General features: G+C 39.5%; 1 protein-coding gene across 2 annotated transcripts in view; it reads right to left on the bottom strand.

The window, feature by feature from the left end:
* The window catches only part of MIPOL1 (mirror-image polydactyly 1), a 306156-nt gene that overhangs the window by 289889 nt on the left and 1058 nt on the right, over nucleotides 1-15209 (bottom strand). The window lies entirely within an intron of this gene.

Below are 15209 nucleotides of genomic sequence, written 5' to 3'. Positions count from 1 at the left end.
AACCATGTTATTTAGGATAAAGGCCACAGTGGGAAAAAACAGGCAAATACTAATCAAAGGAAAGAGGAGTAGCTATATTAACATGAGACAAAGTGAAACAAGAAACATGACCAAGACTAAGGACATTGCAGGGTTTAGATCACTAATAAGACACAAATAATTTTAAATATGTAAGCACTTCACAACAAAATGTCAAAATAGAGGAGGTGAGAACTGATAAAAGGAATAACAGACAAATCCATGATTATACCTGAAAACTGAGGAATCAGGACAACAAATACTCAGAAAATCAGCAAAGATACAGAGGACTCAGTGTTATCAACCAACTTGACCTATTTGACATTCACAGACAACTCTACACAGCAGAGGAAAATACACAATCTTTTCAAGTGCACATGGCAGATTTACCATCAAAGACCCTACTCTGACCCATTAAAAAAAAGATCTCAACACATTGATGAGAACTGAAATCATACAATGCTATCTTATCACAACAAAATAAACCAGAAATCATTAACAGAAAGGTATCTTGAAAATGCCTAAAGACTTCTAAATAGTACATGATACAAAAAAGAAGAGTAAAGGGAAAATTTTAAATATTTCAAACTATATGCTTTTGAACTGTGGTATTGGAGAAGACTCTTGAGAGTCCTTTGGACTGCAAGGAGATCCAACCAGTCCATCCTAAAGGAAATCAGCCCTGGGTGTTCATCGGAAGGACTGATGTTGAAGGTGAAACTCCAATATTTTGGCCACCTGATGCAAAGAGCTGACTCATTTGAAAAGACCCTGATGTTGAGAAAGATTTAAGGCAGGAGGACAAGGGGACAATAGAGGATGAGATGGTTGGATGGCATCACTGACTCAATGGACATGAGTTTGGGTAAACTCCAGGAGTTGGTGATAGACAGGGAGGCCTGGCGTGCTAAGGTTCATGGGGTTGCAAAGAGTTGGACACGACTCAACGACTGAACTGAACGGATATAAAAATGGAAACACAACATACCAAAATTGGTGGGATGTGGCTAGATCAGCGTGGCTGTTGTTTAGTTGCTCAGTCATGTCCAACTCTTTTGTGACCCCATGAACTGTAGCCCACCAGGGTCCTCTGTCCATGGGATTTCCCAGGCAAGGATACCCGAGTGGGTTGCCATTTTCTTCTCCAAGGGATCTTTCTGACTCAGGGATCGAACCTGCGTCCCCTTCATTGGGAGGCAGATTCTTTACCACTGAGCCACAAGGGAAGACCAAGATCAGTGTTTAGAGGGAATTTATAGTATTAAACACATACATTAAAAAAGGGAGGTGGATTCCCTTCTCACCACACCCTCTCCAGCATTTATAGATTTTTTGATGTTGGCCATTCTGACTAGTGTGATGTAATACCTCATTGTAGTCTTGATGTGCATTTCTCAAATACTTAGTGATGTTGACCATCTTTTCATGTGCCTTTTGGCCATCTGTATGTCTTCTTTGGAGAAAAGTCTATTTTGATCTTCTGCCCATTTTTTGATTGGGTTATTTTTTTTTGGATACTGAGCTGCTCAAATTGTATATTTTGGAGATTAAATCCTTGTTGGTTGCTTCACTTGTAAATATTGGTGGAAATGTAAATTGGTGCAGCCACTATGGAGAACAATACAGATGTTCATTAGGGATAAAAGAACTTTATTCCTATAATTCTTAAAAACAACAACAACAACTTAGGAGCTTTTTTAGGGATTAAAAAAAACTAAAAACAGAACTACCATACCATACAACTACCATAACAATCCTATTCTTAGGCATACAGCTGAAGAAAACCATAACTTGAAAAGATATATGTACTTCAATGTCCACTGCAGCACTACTTACAATAGCCAGGACATGGAAGCAACCTAAATGTCCATCAACAGAGGAATGGATAAAGAGGATGTGGTACATATATACAATAAAATAATGTTGTTTGTTGTTGTTAAGTTGCTAAATTGTATCTGACTCTTTTGTGACCCCACAGACTGCAACCTGCAAGTTCCTCTGTCCACAGGATTTCCCAGGAAGGATACTGGAGTGGGTTGCCATTTGCTTCTCCAGGGAAATTTTCCCAACCCAGAGATCAAACCCACATCTCCTGCATTGGCAGGCAAATTCTTTACCACTGAGCCACTAGGGAAGCCCCAATGGAATATTACTCAGCTATCAAAAAAGAAAAAAATAATGCCATTTACAGTAAAATGGATGGACCTAGAGATCATCACTGGAGAAGGAAATGGCAACCCACTCTAGCGTTCTTGCCTTGAGAATCCCAGGGACAGGGGAGCCTGGTGGGTTGCTGTCTATGGGGTCGTACAGAGTTGGACACAACTGAATCGACTTAGCAGCAGCAGCAGCAGAGATCATCATACTGAGTGAAGTAAGTCAGACACAGAAAGACAAATTGATCATATAATATTGCTTATATGTGGACTCTAAGAAAACAAGGGTACAAGTGAATTTATTTACAAAACAGAAAAAGAATTACAGGTGTAGAAAACAAACTTATAGTTAGCAGGAGATAAGGAGAGGAGGGATAAACTGCGATAAACTGACATATGCAAACTATCAGCACAAGAAACTCGAGTCGGTACTCTGTACTGGCCTACATGGGAAAAGAACCTAAAAAAAAAAAAGGAGTGGATATATGTACATGTATGACAGCCTCTCATTAATACTTGCACCCTTAAAAAAGATGCAAAATTAAGAGAAAATTAAACAAAACGATGAAAATGGTAAAGAGCAAAAATTAACAAAACTGAAAATGTAAAATCAACATAGAAAAATCAATGAAACCAAAGGCTGGTTCTGAGAGCAATGAAACTGATAATCCCTTTGGCCAGACTAATCAAGATAAAAATAAAGATCCCATGCATTGCCAATATCAGAAAGAAGAGAAGGCTATTAAAACAATTACATATACATTAAAAAGACTAAAAGGGAATATTACAATTTAACACCTATAAATTCAACAAATTCTTTGAAAGATAAAATCTACCAAAGCTAACTCAGTAAGAACAGCTAATCAAAATAGGCCCATATCTATTAAAGAAATTGAATTCATAGATTAAAAAACTTTCCAACAGAGAAAACTCCAGCCCAGAGGATATCAGATCAGATCAGATCAGTCCCTCAGTCGTGTCCAACTCTTTGCAACCCCATGAATCGCAGCACGCCAGGCCTCCCTGTCCATCACCAACTCCCGGAATTCACTGAGACTCATGTCCATCGAGTCAGTGATGCCATCCAGCCATCTCATCCTCTGTCGTCCCCTTCTCCTCTTGCCCCCAATCCCTCCCAGCATCAGAGTCTTTTCCAGTGAGTCAACTCTTCGCATGAGGTGGCCAAAGTACTGGAGTTTCAGCTTCAGCGTCATTCCCTCCAAAGAAATCCTAGGACTGATCTCCTTCAGAATGGACTGGTTGGATTTCCTTGCAGTCCAGTGGACTCTCAAGAGTCTTCTCCAACACCACAGTTCAAAAGCATCAATTCTTCGGCACTCAGCCTTCTTCACAGTCCAACTCTCATATCCATAGGATCTCTTAAATCCCCATTTCTTTCCTGGAAACTTCCTATCTGAGGATTCTCTCAAATTGGACCATCTGCTCTCTAGGCCTGCTATATAGCCCTCCCACCTGGAACATCATTTCACTGTTCTCCTGGGTTGAATCTACTATTTCCTGCACCCCAGGTCTTTTTTTCACTTCTTTATTTTTCGACAGCAGGATTTCTGAGGCCTTTTCAGATCTGAAAACTTCTTTATTCTAACTTCCATGCTTTACATATTGTTAGTTAACTAGCCATTCTGCTGATCAAGAAGACTGATGCTGATATATTCAATTTTTTTTCTTATTAGGTTTTCTCTCTGGAAATCTTCAGAAAAATTTTTTTAATTCCTGGTGCTGTGAAATTTCGCAAACACATGCCTATGGCTAAGCTTTTTAATTTTTTTTTTTTTTAATTGAGCACTCCTAAGCCTCTTGATGAAAGAGAAAGAGGAGAGTGAAAAAGTTGGCTTAAAGCTCAACATTCAGAAAATGAAGATCATGGCATCTGGTCCCATCACTTCATGGGAAATAGATGGGGAAACAGTGTCAGACTTTATTTTTCGGGGCTCCAAAATCACTGCGGATGGTGACTGCAGCCATGAAATTAAAAGATGCTTACTCCTTGGAAGGAAAGTTATGACCAACCTAGATAGCATATTCAAAAGCAGAGACATTACTTTGCCAACAAAGGTCCATCTAGTCAAGGCTACGGTTTTTCCTGTGGTCATGTATGGATGTGAGAGTTGGACCATGAAGAAAGCTGAGCACCAAAGAATTAATGCTTTTGAACTGTGGTGTTGGAGAGGACTCTTGAGAGTCCCTTGGACTGCAAGGAGATCCAACCAGTCCATTCTGAAGGAGATCAGCCCTGGGTGTTCTTTGGAAGGAATGATGCTGAAGCTGAAACTCCAATACTTTGGCCACCTCATGCAAAGAGTTGACTCATTGGAAAAGACTCTGATGCTGGGAGGGATTGGGGGCAGGAGGAGAAGGGGATGACAGAGAATGAGATGGCTGGATGGCATCACGGACTCGATGGATGTGAGTCTGAGTGAACTCCGGGAGTTGGTGATGGACAGGGAGGCCTGGTGTGCTGCAATTCATGGGGTCGCAAAGAGTCGGACACAACTGAGTGACTGAACTGAACTGAACTGAAGGAACAGACACACAAAATGCTGTATACCTGGTTTTTAACGAAGGTTATTTTTGCTGGGATAGAATCTGGGGTAATGTTTTGCTGTCAACTTTTTATAGATTTATGTTGCTTGAAAGAGTTTATAACAATTATGCATTTATTTTTTTAATAAATGCAAAGAAGTAGTCATAAAATAATACAGTAGGACCATTGTTACATTAAGGGAAAAAAAGCAAACAAAGCAAAACTATGTGGTTGGGTACATATACAGACATAAGGAAATGCATTAAAATCTGAAAAGACGCATTCCAGGATTCTATAGTTTTTATAAGAGTCACTAAAAGAATTATAAGGCATGTATAATTTCCAAAATAACAGGGTAAAAAAAAAAACCCACAAAATACGAATGGATTAAATGATCCAACCACCAAATGCTCCAATTTTAAGACAAAGATGTCCCACTGGATTTTTAAAAACCAATTCTAAGTACACATTAACCAAAAAAAAAGGCTGATATAGTTAAACCAAAATCATAAAGAGGTCACAGATTGGATAAGACACAGTAAACATGACAACTAAATACAGTGTGGGATCTGGATTGAGTCCTGGAACAAAAAAAGAATACTACTGTTACGAGAAAACTAATGATAAACTATATAATTTAGTGACTAGCATTGTAACAATATTAATTTCTTGGCTTTGAGAATTATACTGATTATGCATCGTGTTAACATTAAAAGAAGATTGAAGAGTTTACAGAAACTCTCTGTGCTATTTTTGCAACTTTTCAGGAAGTCTAAAATTATTTCAAAAAGTTTTTAAAAAGTCAGATTAGACATTAAAACGAAGCGCATTACTAGGGATAAATAGGGACACTTTCATGGAACAAAAGTTCAATTCATAGGAAGACAGATAAGTTAGAAAATTGAATATGCTTCTAATAACATGACTTCAAAATAAATAAACCAAAAATTGGCAGAAAACTACTAGGAGAAAATAAAATCCAACATTACAAAGGGAGATATAACACACAGTAAATTATCAGTAACAGACAGGCAAGCACATGTGAGTGCACACACACACACACACACACACACACACACACACAAATCAATACGGAAAGAGAAGACTTTAACAAAAGCATTAACAAATTTCATGTAATAGACACAAAGTACTGTACCTGTTAACTGCAGAAGTTATTAAGACATCACTAACACAGTCACATAACACTTTAAAAAGGACATTTCAATGATTCTTCAATTCAGATATCTGATGGTAGTTACATAGATATTAACTTTTTATTTATTCATTGAACTGTCCATATATATTTACATACTTTTTTAACATGTATTAACTTTTGCAATAAATATTTTTTAAAGTTAACTGAACTATATCATTTAATTACATACTCTTTTATTTTTGAGTTTTTCAAAACTTGTTTTATCTTGAACAGCAGAAACCCCAAGATAAAACTATGAAGATGGAAAGCTCAAAAGCTCCAACAGAAAAATTAAAAAAAAAAAAAAGATTCAGGATAAGGGCTTCCAATAAAATCATCCCTGCTGTATTCTTAGTTTTCAAAACTTATAAACCAAGGAAGGGATACTACAGGCAATTCTCAAAAAAATATTTATAATGCTCAAATCACTCTAATGCAAAACTGCAGATAAATAAGAGCAGACTATCTGGCTATCTACATCCCAAGCAGCATAAAATCTAAATTAAAAACACCTTCAATACTGACAATATCTGAATCAGAGGTGCTCATACCAATTGCCAAAAGCAGTTCTATGGTAAGTGTCTCCCATGATTATCTAATTTAATGAAACCCCAAACCAACCTTCAAAATAATCATCTCTTTATGTTGCCATTTTTGAGATAAAACAAATACTCAGTAATTAAGATAAAACAATTACAGAAGAGTTAAATGGTTAATATTTTACTTTGCAAAAAAGTAAAAAGGGCAATGCCAAAGAATCCTCAAACTACTGTACAATTGTGCTTATTTCACATGCTAGCAAGGTTATGCTTAAAATCCGTCAAGTTAGGCTTCAGTAATATGTGAACAGAGAATTTTCAGATGTACAAGCTGGATTTAGAAAAGACAGAAGAACCAGAGATCAAATTCCCAACATTCACTGGATCATGGAGAAAGCAAGGGAATTACAGAAAAACACCTACACCTACATCATTGACTGTGCTAAAGTCTTTGACTATGTGGATCACAATATACTGTGAAAAATTTTTTAAGAGATGGGAGTACCAGACCACCTTACCTGTCTCCTGAGAAACCTGTATGTGGGTCAAGAAGCAAAAGAACCAGACATGAACAACTGACCAGCTCGAAATTGGGAAAAAGAGTATGACAAGGCTGTATACTGTCACCCTGCTTATGTAACTTACTGCAGAGTACATTATGGAAAAGGCTGGGCTGGATGAAACACAAGGTGGAATCAGTATTGCTGGGGGAAAAACCTGATGCCAAGAAAGATTGAAGGCAAAAGAAGAGGATGTCAGAGGAAGAGATGGTTAGATAGCATCACCGACTCAATGGACATGAATCTGAGCAAACACTGGAGACAGTAGAGGACAGAGGAGCCTGGAGTGCTACAGTCCACGGAGTCACAAAGAGTCAGACATGACTTAGCAACTGAACAACAACTGACACCTAACAAGTCACCCCAAAACTTAGCAGCTTAAAACAACGAACATTTATTATCTCAAAGTTTCTGATCAATTAGGTCCTCAGTTCAGAGTCTCTCAAAAGGCTGAGGCCACAGTGTTAACGGAGGGCGACAGTCATCTCAAAGTTTAACTGGAACATGATCTCCAACTTCCGTCAGTGGCTGTTGGGAGAATTCAGTTCTTAAGGGGTTTAGCTCGGTTCAGTCCCTCAGTCAAGTCTGACTCTTTGCGACCGCATGGACAGCAGCACTCCAGGCTTCCCTGTCCTTCACCAACCCCTGGAGTTTACTCAAATTCATGTCCATTGAGTCGGGGGTGCCATCCAACCATCACATCCTCTCTCGTCCCCTTCTCCCACCTTCAATCTTTCCCAGCATCAGGGTCTTTTCCAATGAGTCAGTTCTTTGCATCAGGTAACCACAGTACAGGAGTTTCAGCTTCAGCATCAGTCCTTCCAATGAATATTCGGACTGACTTCCTTTAGGGTGGACTGGTTGGATCCCCTTGCAGTCCAAGGGATTCTCAAGTCTTCTCCAACACCACAGTTCAAAAGCATCAATTCTTGGGAGCTCAGCTTTCTTCATAGTCCAACTCTCACATCCATACATGACCTCTGGAAAAACCATAGCCTTGACTAGGCAGATCTTTGTCGGCAAAGTAATGTCTCTGATTTTTAATATTTACTGTCTAAGTGGGTCATAACTTTTCTTCCAAGGAGTAAGCGTCTTTTAATTTCATGGCTGCAGTCACCATCTGCAGTGATTTTGGAGCCCCCCAAAATAAAGTCTGTCACTGTTTCCCCAATTATTTCCCATGAAGTGATGGGACCAGATGCCATGATCTTAGTTTTCTGAATGTTGAGTTTTAAGCCAACTTTTTCACTCTCCTCTTTCACTTTCATCAAGAGGCTCTTTAGTTCTTCTTTGCTTTCTGCCGTAAGGGTGGTGTCATCTGCATATCTGACGTTATTGATATTTCTCCCAGCAGTCTTGATTCCAACTTGTGCTTCATCCTGCCCAGCATTTCTCATGATGTATTCTGCATATAAGTTAAATAAGCAGGGTGACAATATGCAGCCTTGAAGTACTCCTTTCCCGGTTTGGAACCAGTCTGTTGTTCCATGTCCAGTTCTAACTGTTGCTTCCTGACCTGCATACAGATTTCTCAGGAGGCAGGTCAGGTGGTCTGGTATTCCCATCTCTCTTCAGAATTTTTCATAGTTTATCGTGATCCACACAGTCAAAGGCTTTGGCATAGTCAATAAAGCAGAAGTAGATGTTTTTCTGGAACTCCCTTGCTTTTTTGATGATCCAACGGATTTTGGCAATTTGATCTCTGGTTCCTCTGCCTGTTCTAAATCCAGCTTGAACATCTGGAAGTTCATGGCTCACATACTGTTGGAGCCTGGCTTGGAGAATTTTGAGTATTACTTTGCTATGAGTGTGAGATGAGTGCAATTGTGTGGTAGTTTGAGCATTGTTTGGCATTGCCTTTCTTTGGGATTGGAATAAAAACTGACCTTTTCTGGTCCTGTGACTGCTGAGTTTTCCAAATTTGCTGGCATATTGAGTGCAGCACTTTCATAGCATCATCTTGTAGGATTTGAAACAGCTCAACTGGAATTGCATCACCTCCACTACCTTTCTTTGTAGTGATGCTTCCTAAGGCCCACCTGACTTCACATTCTAGGATGTCTGGCTATAGGTGAGTGATCACACCATCGTGATTATCTGGGATGTGATGATCTTTTGTGTACGGTTCTTCCGTGTATTCTTGCCACCTCATCTTAATATCTTCTGCTTTTGTTACATCCATACCATTTCTGTCTTTATTGTGCCCATCTTTGCATAAAATGTTCCCTTATTGTCTCTAATGTTCTTGAAGAGATCTCTAGTGTTTCCCATTCTATTGTTTTCCTCTATTTCTTTGCACTGATCAATGAAGAAGGCTTTCTTATCTCTTCTTGCTATTCTTTGGAACTCTGTATTCAGATGTTTATATAGTTCCTTTTCTCCTTTGCCTTTAGCTTCTCTTCTTTTCACAGCTATTTGTAAGGCCTTCTCAGACAGCTTTTTGCTTTTTTGCATTTCTTTTTCTTGGGGATGGTCTTGTTCCCTGTCTCCTGTACAATGTCCTGATCCTTCATCCATAGTTTTTCGGGCACTCTGTATCAGATCTAATCCCTTGAATCTACTTGTCACTTCCACTGTATAATCTAAGGGATTTGATTTAGGTCGTACCTGAATGGTCTAGTGGTTTTCCCTATACTCTTCAATTTAAGTCTGAATTTGGGAATAAGGAATTCATGATCTGAGCCACAGTCAGCTCCTGGTCTTGTTTTTGCTGACTGTATAGAGCTTCTCCATCTTTGGATGCAAGGAATATAATCAGTCTAATTTCAGTATTGACCATCTGGTGATATCCATGTGTAGTCTTCTCATGTGTTTTTGGAGGAGGGTGTGTGCTATGACCAGTGTGTTCTCTTGGCAAAACTCTATTAGCATTTGCCCTGCTTCATTCTGTATTCCAAGGCCAAATTTTCCTGTTAGTCCAGGTGTTTCTTGACTTCCTACTTTTGAATTTCAGTCCCCTATAATGAAAAGGACATTTTTGGCGGGTTAGTTTTAGAAGGTCTTATAGGTCTTCATAGAACCATTCAACTTCAGCTTCTTCAGCATTACTGGTTGGGGCATAGACTTGGATTACTGTGATATTGAATTGCTTGCCTTGGAAGTGAATAGAGATTATTCTGCTGTTTTTGAGATTGCATCCAAGTACTGCATTTTGGACTCTTTTGTTGCCTTTGATGGCTACTCCATTTCTTCCAAGGGGTTCTTGTCCACAATGGTAGATGTAATAGTCATCTGAGTTAAATTCACCCATTCTAGTCCATTTTAGTTCCTTGATTCCTAAAATGTTCATTTTAGGATGTTCATTTTTGTTATCTCCTGTTTGACCACCTCTAATTTGCCTTGATTGATGGTCCTAACATTTCAGGTTCCTATGAAATATTACTGTTTATAGCATCAGACTTTGCTTATATCACTAGACACATCCACAACTGGGTGTTGTTTTTGCTTTGGCTCCATCTTTTCATTCTATCTGGAGTTATTTCTCCAGTGATCTCCAGTAGCATATTGGGCACCTACCAACCTGGGGAGTTCATCTTTCAGTGTCCTATCTTTTTGCCTTTTCATACTGTTCATGGCATTCTCAAGGCAAGAATACTGAAGTGGTTTGCCATTCCCTTCTCCAGTGGACCACATTTTGTTAGAACTCTCCACCATGACCTGTCTGTCTTGGATGGCCCTACATGGCATGGCTCATAGGTTCATTGAGTTAGACATCATTTGATGGGGCTATTTGTAAAAGTATACTTCCTGATGCTGAAGAAAAGCTCTGATACTTTGGCAACCTGATGCAAAGAGTCAACTCACTGGAAAAGACCTTGATGATGGGAAAGATTGAGGGCAGGAGGAAAAGGGGGCAGCAGACGATCAGATGGTTAGATGGCATCATTGATTCAACGGACATGAGTCTGAGGAAATTCTGGGAGATAATGAAGGACAGGGAAGCCTGGCATGCTATAGTCCATGTGGTCACAAAGAGTTGGACACGACTGAGCAACTGAACAATAGCAATGTGTGACTGTAATGTTTTGGTGTTAAATATCTCTTATTCCCTTTAAACCTGAGGAATAAAAGAGAGGAAAGAAGTGAGAAAAGAAAGGAAATACAACCTTTGTTGATTTACATAAAAGGCTATGAAAGAGATGGATATCCAGGCAGTTGTCGACATTGAGTAAAAAAAGTATCAAAAAGCATAAACTTTTTGCCATACTTTGAGATGGATATTGTCTTTTGAGCTGTTCCATCTTGGGAAGGCTTGGTTGAAACTTGTATCTACATGATTGAGTACACTCATAATATAGGAGGTAATTAATGATTACTTCCACAAGGGCTTCCCTTTTGGCTCTGCTGGTAAAGAATCTGCCTGCAATGCAGGAGACGTAGGTTCAATTCCTGGGTTGGGAAGATCCCCTGGAGAAGAGAAAGGCTACCTACTCCAGTATTCTGGCCTGGAGAATTCCATGGACTGTACAGTCCATAGGGTTGCAAAGAGTCGGACACGACTGAGAGACTTTCACTTTCAATTACCAATAACTTGGCCCATGAAACTCAACTGTGGCACCCCTCCCTGACTTCAAGGTCCTGTCTTCCTTAAATGCTTCATTGGGCTGTGCAGTTCATCTCTTATTTTTAGTCCCCTGCCTTTCACTTAGCACTAAAAATATAAAAAAAAAAAAAAAAAACTTTTTAAAAGTATGTTAACATATTTAGCTAACAACTCTTTTTTTAGGTGGTTTATAGAAGTGATTTAGGTATTTACTTGAATATATACTAATACTAACTCAGCAGTGGCCACAGGACCGGAAAAGGTCAGTTTTCATTGCAATCCCAAAAAAAGGCAATGCCAAACAATGCTCAAACTACCACACAATTGTACTCATCTCACACACTAGCAAAGTAATGCTCAAAATTCTCCAAGCCAGGCTCCAACAGTATGTGAGCCATGAACTTCCAGATGTTCAAGCTGGATTTAGAACAGGCAGAGGAACCAGATCAAATTGCCAACATCTGTTGGATCATCGAAAAAGCAAGAGAGTTCCAGAAAAACAGCTATTTCTGCTTTTTTGACTATGCCAAAGCCTTTGACTGTGTGGATCACAATAAACTGTGAAAAATTCTGAAGAGAGATGGGAATACCAGACCACCTGACCTGCCTCCTGAGAAATCTGTATGCAGGTCAGGAAGCAACAGTTAGAACTGGACATGGAACAACAGACTGATTCCCAATCGGGAAAGGAGTACATCAAGGCTGCATGTTGTCACCCTGCTTATTTAACTTATATGCAGAATACATCATGAGAAATGCTGGGCAGGATGAAGCACAAGTTGGAATCAAGACTGCTGGGAGAAATATCAATAACGTCAGATATGCAGATGACACCACCCTTATGGCAGAAAGCAAAGAAGAACTAAAGAGCCTCTTGATGAAAGTGAAAGAGGAGAGTGAAAAAGTTGGCTTAAAACTCAACATTCAGAAAACTAAGATCATGGCATCTGGTCCCATCACTTCATGGGAAATAATTGGGGAAACAGTGGCAACAGTGACAGACTTTATTTTGGGGGGCTCCAAAATCACTGCAGATGGTGACTGCAGCCATGAAATTAAAAGACGCTTACTCCTTGGAAGAAAAGTTATGACCCACTTAGACAGCAAATATTAAAAATCAGAGACATTACTTTGCCGACAAAGATCTGCCTAGTCAAGGCTATGGTTTTTCCAGAGGTCATGTATGGATGTGAGAGTTGTACTATGAAGAAAGCTGAGCTCCCAAGAATTGATGCTTTTGAACTGTGGTGTTGGAGAAGACTCTTGATAATCCCTTGGACTGCAAGGAGAGCCAACCAGTCAATCCTAAAGGAAATCAGTCTTGAATAGTCATTGGAAGGACTGATGCTAAAGCTGAAACTCCAATACTACTATGGTCATCTGATGCGAAGAACTGACTCATTGGAAAAGACCCTGATGCTGGGAAAGACTGAAGGCAGGAGAAGGGGACGACATAGGATAAGATGGTTGGATGGCATCACCAACTCAACAGACATGAGCTTGAGCAAGCTCCAGGAGTTGGTGATGAACAGGGAGGCCTGGCGTGCTGTAGTCCATGGGGTCGCAAAGAGTCGGACACGACTGAGTGACTGAACTGAACTGAATGATGTCATCATCAACAATGAGCAGGAGATCAAATGGTCATTTCAACACAGTAATGGTTAGTGAAGTACAAAGTGAAGGAAGGAAGGAAGGAGAAAAGAAAATTAAAGAGAAAAATGAGAGGGAGAGATGAAGGACGAAAAGGAGGGGAGAAAGGAGGTAAGGTAGACAGGGAAGCAAGCAAACAGGCAGGCAAAATAAGAAAGGAAAGAAGAAAATACAAACTATATGAAATAGACACTATGTGGCCTGCAAAACCTAAAATACAAGTAGTCCTAGCCTCACACAGTATTGCTTTAACTGAAACTCTACAAAGCAAGATGCCTCTATTAACTATCCAGCCCTTTACAGAAAATTTGATGACCCCTGCCACTGGAGATACCCAAATGGCCAACAGACATACAGAGAGGTGTAAATATTCATCAGCAGAGAAATTAGGGAAAAACCACAATGTGATATCACTACCCAACAGAATGGGTAAAATGAAAAGAATGATGCTAAATGTTTCAAGCATGTGGAAACTCATTTGAACAATTTTTTAGTAATGTATACCAGAAATGGCAGAAAGCAAATAAGAACAAAAGAGCCTCCTGATGAAGGTGAAAGAGGACAGTGAAAAGGCTGGCTTAAAACTCAACATTCAAAACTCTAAAATCATGGTATCCCTGTACCACCACTTCAGGACAAATAGATTGGGAAAAGTGGAAACAGTAACAGATTTTATTTTCTTGGGCTCCAAAGCCACTGCAGACAGTGACTGGAGACATGAAATTAAAAGATGCATGCTCCTTGGAAGAAAAGTTATAACCAACGTAGACAGCATATTAAAAAGTAGAGACATCACTTTGCCAACAAAGGTCCGTCTAGACAAAGCTATGGCTTTTCTAGTTGTCATGTATGGATGTAGGCGTTGAACAATAATTGATCCAACTGAGCATGGAAAAATTGATGCTTTTGAACTGTGCTGTTGGAGAAGACTCTTGAGAGTACCTTGGACTGCAAGGAGATCCAATCGGTCAAAAGGAAATCAGTCCTGAACATTCATTGGAAGGACTGATGCTGAAGCTCCAACACTTTGGCCACCTGATGCGAAAAACTGACTCATTAGATAAGACCCTGATGATAGGAAAGATTGAAGGCAGGAGGAGAAGGGGATGACAGAGGACAAAATGGTTGGATGGCATAACTGACTCAATGGACATGAGTTTGAGTAAGCTCCGGGAGTTGGTGATGGACGACAGGGAAGCATGGCATGCTGCAGGTCATAGGGTCACAAAGAGTCGGACAGGACTGAGCAACTGAACAACATACCAGAAATGGGTTTCCAGGTGGCTTAGTGGTAAAGAACCGGCCTGCCAATGCAAGAGATGTAGGTTCAATCCTTGCGTTGGGAAGATCCCATGGAGAATAGAATGGCAACCCACTCTAGTACTCTTGCCTGGGAAATCCCATGGACAGAGGAACCTGGCATGCTACAGTCTGTGGGGTGGCAAGAGTCGGACGCTACTTAGCTATTAAACAACAACAACAATATTAGAAAGACATATACGCATAGCCTATAATATAGTCATTTCACCAGTGGGTATATATCCAACAGAAATGTATACATACGTTCACCAAAATACTTACAAAAAAATGTTCACACCAGACCTATTAGTAATAGCCAAAAGCTGGATAAGATACTGCACAGCATTAAGAACAAACAACTGCTACATAACTTGTATAAATCCCGCAAATATTAAGCAAAAGTGAGACACAAAAGACTATACACTGTATGTTTCCATTTATATAAAGTCAATAATCAGTAAATTTATTGATGATGTCAGAAACTGAAAAGTGGGGCTTCTAGGATGTGAGTAACGCTCTTTCTTGGATATACACACTTGGTGAAAATTCAGTGAACTGTACACTTATGATTCATGCACTTTTCTGTGTGTCTATTAACCTTTAATAATTATCACAGCAAAAACGTTTCATATTTACAAACTCTATGCCTTTGAAGGAAAATTGTGTACATCTTCTGTTCACTTTTCTGATTTGCCATCCTTACA

The sequence above is a fragment of the Bos javanicus genome, chromosome 21 (genome assembly GCF_032452875.1).
Source record: "Bos javanicus breed banteng chromosome 21, ARS-OSU_banteng_1.0, whole genome shotgun sequence".
Lineage (NCBI taxonomy): Eukaryota > Metazoa > Chordata > Mammalia > Artiodactyla > Bovidae > Bos > Bos javanicus.
This window is presented reverse-complemented; position numbering and strand designations above follow the sequence as displayed.